Raw genomic sequence first — 5738 nt, forward strand, 5'->3', positions numbered from 1 at the left:
GTAGCGTGACTCTAGATCTGAAAAGGTATGCCAATAATCATTGGACTTTATTAAGGAGGACTAGTGATGACTAGACACTATGGGGATGTTTATGAACACTAAATTTGATGGCGATGCCAATAAACATTGGCCTTTGAAGGTGATACCAATAACCATTGGGCTTGACTGAAAGAAAGGCTAGTGACAACTAGAATCAATCAGGGGATGCCAGTAAACACTGGGCTTTCAAGGAGGTATTGATGCTTGCGAAGCATAAGGATTACATGAATCCCTCAGGCCAAAGGTGGGGTGTAATCTTCAAGAGTGGCATTCATTCGAATCGCCACACACATAGTATGGATTTCAAATGATTGAAAAATGAGATGGGTTGAATGCCCACCCTCACTTGCACTCTAATCTGCACGCAGCATAGAGGAAAATAACCAAGGCAAACTTCCAAGAAGCAAGAGATATCCCTTTTTCAAAAGGCAGTAAGGGGACTCACAAAACGTGAATACAAAGAGAGGACTGGTGACGACCAGACTCTATTAGATGATGCCAGTAAACACTGGTCTTTGAAAGAGGTATTATTACTTATGGAACATAAGAACTACATGGTTCCCTCAGGCCACAAGGCGGGGTGTAATTCTACAAGAGTGACAATCGTTCGAATTGCCACACATAAAGTATGGGTTATCCAAATGATTGAACTCAACAAATGGGAAATGACCAAAAAGACAATGATCTTGACGAGGAAAGACTTTGTATCCAATCCACACTGGATGGAGAAAGTGAGACTTCTTTTGGGGATATATTACTTCGTGATTTTGAAGTACATACAACCTTGGCTTATGCATTGATGCATGTTTGATTTTTCCATGGCGTAATGCTCCATATTCATGGAAATGCTACACGTTCTTGTAGATGCAGTGTGAATGCAATGATTACTATATGCAAGAGAGGATAGATGAACATTGGAGAGAGCCTTCTGTCCTAAGCACTCTGTGGGGAATTCTTCTTGATGCCCTGACTTTGCGAGGCCACACCAGATGGTTTCTCGACTGACCCCCAATATGTAACTTCTGCAGGGGGAAAACTTGCACCAGAAGACTTGTGAGGAAGGAAGCACGATGGCACTTTTTGAGAGACATTACCGTCATCCTGTTTGGCAGCTTGAAGATTGCACCTCCCCTTTTGAACTTCCATATCTTTGTCGAAGAATAAGGGAATCTAATCAACACTGCGAAGCCTTTGAACCCTGGATGAGAGCTCCCCAGAGAAATAAACTCTGGTATTTGCAGGAAAGGAGACCTATGGGTTCCATCTCGAAAGAGATGTCTGGTTGATACTTCTTGAAGCGTAGGTACTGGCATCCGACTGTGCTGAATGATCGGAGATTTCCTGCAAAACAAATCAAACAAATATGCCCCAAGTATGATGGCTCTACCTCGTCCACCATCACATGTACTCAAAGTCTTTAAGAAACTCTCTTTGTTTTAGATCATGTTCCTTTTGTAAGACTTCAATGTTAGAAATGCAATGCTTACCAAAATAACTGGACGTTTTTGTAGACAAAATAGTAGAAATAAAACGATGTAGGAATTTTTTGAGTGAAATATCTTTTTATTAATGAAAAATTGCCTAACATAGACGAGTACATCAGGAAGTGACCCCCTTAAGGAGGTGGCCACCAAAAAGGAAAACAAACAGCATTTACAAACATGGCAACGTAAGAAAAGATTCCATTGGGTTCCAATCTTGCTATGCCTTGCAGATCTTCAATATTCCTTCTGTTTTGCTTTCCGAAATGGATGAATGAATCGATCTTTTACCCTTATGAGTCCTCCAATTGTGGTGACTAGCTATGCTCAAGGATCCAATGCACGACGCAGTCATTCACTTTTTGTCCCTCTTTTGCCTGGACCGCCCTTTCGGGTTTTCAATCCACCAGGACCCCTTTTTTGCCTAAGTCGCCCTTTCGGGTTTTCAACTTAGCGGGTGTACTTTATTTATTTTTCATTCTTTTGCCTGATCTCTTCCTTTTCTTTTATTTTATTTTGACCAGGTCTATGCGAAGTATTTTTTAACTGCGTCGGCATTCACGGGGAGTGGAAAGTCTTTGCCGTCCATAGTTGAGAGGATCATGGCGCCACCTGAGAAGACTTTCTTTACGACATAAGGCCCTTCGTAATTCGGAGTCCACTTTCCCCTAGGATCATTGTGAATAAGCAGGATCTTCTTGAGCACAAGGTCACCAACCTGAAAGTGTCGAGGGCGAATCTTTTTGTCGAAGGCTTTCTTCATCTTATTTTGATAGGCTTGCCCATGGCATGTGGCCGCTAGTCTCTTTTCATCAATGAGGTTCAGTTGATCAAATCTGGTTTGAACCCAATCAGCTTCACTAAGCTTCACATCTGTCAATACCCTTAATGAAGGAATCTCGACCTCAACCGGAAGAATCGCCTCCATGCCATATACTAAAGAGAAGGGAGTTGCCCCTGTGGAAGTACGCACCGAGGTACGATAACCATGTAAAGCAAAGGGCAACATCTCATACCAATCCTTATAGGTGACTACCATTTTTTGCACAATCTTCTTGATATTCTTATTGGCTGATTCAACTGCGCCATTCATCTTTGGCCTGTACGGGGAGGAGTTATGATGCGTAATCTTGAAGTTTTCACATAATTCCTTCATCATCTTGTTATTGAGGTTGGATCCATTATCAGTGATAATTTTCTCAGGAGCCCCATAACAACAGATTATATTGTGCTTGATGAAGCGATTCACTACTTGCTTGGAGACATTTGCATAAGAAGCAGCTTCAACCCACTTGGTGAAGTAGTCAATAGCAACGAGGATGAAACGATGTCCATTAGAGGCGGTGGGCTTAATTTCTCCAATCATATCGATGCCCCACATAGCAAACGGCCAAGGAGATGTCAACACATTCAGAGGAACCGGAGGTACATGAACCCTATCTGCGTACACTTGACATTTGTAACATACCACCACATGATTGAAACAATCATGCTCCAAGGTCGACCAATAATAACCTGCTCTCAATATTTTTCTAGCCATGGTGTGTCCACTTGCATGTCTACCAAAGGATCCTTCATGCACCTCTTGCATGATCTTTGCTGCTTCGTGTCTATCCACGCATCTGAGCAACACAGAATTAAAATTCCTCTTGTACAACACCCCTCCAGCAAGGAAGAACTTGGCAGATAGTCTCTTCAGAGTTTTCCTATCCGTAAGGGAAGCACCCTCAGGATACTCTTGGGTCTCCATAAATTTCTTAATGTCATAAAACCATGGTTTCTCATCAGGCACATTATCAACAACGCCATAGAATGCTAGCTCATCCAACCTTTTGATCACAATTGCAGGCGCTTCATTGTCCCATTTTACTTTGAACATGGATGCTAAAGTGGCCAAAGCATCAGCCAAATGATTTTCCTCTCGAGGGATATGATCAAAAGTGATCTCTTCAAAATATTGAGTCAGTTTCACAACATGTTCTCTATAAGGAATCAAGTTGGGATGGCGTGTTTCCCCATCTCCATTGATCTGACTAATCACTAAAGCAGAATCTCCATAAACTGCGAGATTTTTAATCCTCAAGTCAATGGCAGCCTCAATACCATATATACAAGCCTCATATTCAGCCACGTTATTAGTGCAATCAAAACAAATCCTGGCCGTGAATGGAATATGAAAACCTGTTGGAGAGGTAAGAATAGCCCCAATACCGTTGCCCAATGCATTAGAAGCACCATCGAACACGAGCGTCCATCGCGCCCCTAGTTCAAGTACTTCCTCTTGATCTTGACTATTGGAAGTCTCTGCCACACACATTATATCCTCATCAGGAAACTCAAAGTACATAGACTGGTAATCGTCCACAGGTTGATGCACAAGATAATCAGCAATCACACTGCTTTTAATGGCCTTCTGAGTAGTGTATTGTATGTCATATTCAGTCAAGATCATTTGCCAACGGGAAATCCTTCCTGTCAATGCTGGTTTCTCAAATATATATTTGATCGGATCCATCTTTGAAATCAATAAAGTAGTGTGAGTCAACATATACTGTCTCAATCGGCGAGCAGCCCATGCCAAAGCACAACAAGTTTTCTCGAGTAGTGAGTATCTTGATTCACAATCGGTAAACTTTTTTCTAAGGTAATAAATTGCGTGCTCTTTTCGACCGGACTCGTCATGCTGACCCAGCACACACCCCATTGAATTCTCGAGGACCTTCAAGTACATAATCAACGACCTACCTTCCACTAGAGGCATGAGGATTGGAGGCTCTTGCAAATACTCTTTAACCTTATCAAATTCCTTTTGACAATTGTCATCCCACTTTATTGCCTGATTCTTTCTCAATAGCTTGAAGATAGGTTCACACGTGGCGGTAAGGTGTGAGATGAACCTTGCAATATAATTCAACCTTCCCAGGAACCCACGAACCTGCTTCTCAGTCCTCGGCTCAGGCATCTCTTGTATAGCTTTTACCTTGGCGGGATCGACCTCAATACCCTTTTCACTTACGATGAAACCAAGAAACTTTCCTGATCTCACTCCGAAGGTACATTTATTGGGATTCAACCTTAACCTGAACTTTCTTAACCTTTCAAACAATTTCTTCAGGTGAACAAGGTGCTCCTCCTCAGTATGGGACTTTGCAATCATGTCATCCACATAGACCTTGATCTCTTTATGAATCATGTCGTGAAACAAAGTCACCATAGCTCTTTGATAGGTTTCCCCAGCATTCTTCAACCTAAATGGCATGACCTTGTAACAAAATGTGCCCCAAGGCGTAATGAATGTTGTCTTTTCCATGTCCTAGGGCGCCATCTTTATTTGATTGTAACCAGAAAAACCGTCCATGAAGGAGAAAACCGAGAACTGAGTAGTATTATCTACCAATACATCAATGTGAGGAAGCGGGAAATCATCCTTCGGGCTGGCTCTATTCAGGTCTCGATAGTCGACACACATTCGTACCTTCCCATCTTTCTTAGGTACAGGTACAATATTGGCGATCCATGGTGGATAAACTGTTACAGCGAGAAAGCCAACAACAAACTGCTTTTGAACCTCTTCCTGGATTTTCTTGGACATGTCAGGACGTGTTTTTCTGAGTTTTTGTTTGACAGGCGGAGAATCTTCTTTAAGAGGTAACCTGTGCACAACAATATCAATATCTAATCCAGGCATATCTTCGTAAGACCAAGCGAAGATATCAAAATACTCCTTCAACATTCCAATCAACTTTTCTTTTACATCCTCATTCAAAGAAGCCCCTATTTTAACCTCCCTTCTCATCTCTTCGGTGCCAAGATTCACCGTCTCAATAGGCTCTTGATGTGGCTCGATCGCTTTCTCTACTTGTTTCAATAACCTGGCTAACTCATCAGGGAGTTCACAATCTTCTTCATCCCCTTCTTCAGCGGTGTAGATAGGATTGTCGAAGTCATAACGGGGCATAGCAAGATCGTTATCAACAGAATTTGGAGGAGAAGTGGATCTGCACGAATTATGATTTATGCTTTATTTTAGAATGGATGGATGATGATGAATAAGAAACGTTGCCATTATTTATTTATTTATTTATTTATTTATTTAAAACAAATGTAAAAGTAAAAAATGAAAGGCAGGGAACAAAATATTTGAATGCAAAAACGTCCTTTTATTAATGATTTTAACATTGAAAAACAACAAATGATGCCCTACATGTGTTCACTATG

This window comes from Vicia villosa, linkage group LG3 (genome assembly GCF_029867415.1).
Source record: "Vicia villosa cultivar HV-30 ecotype Madison, WI linkage group LG3, Vvil1.0, whole genome shotgun sequence".
Classification (NCBI taxonomy): domain Eukaryota; kingdom Viridiplantae; phylum Streptophyta; class Magnoliopsida; order Fabales; family Fabaceae; genus Vicia; species Vicia villosa.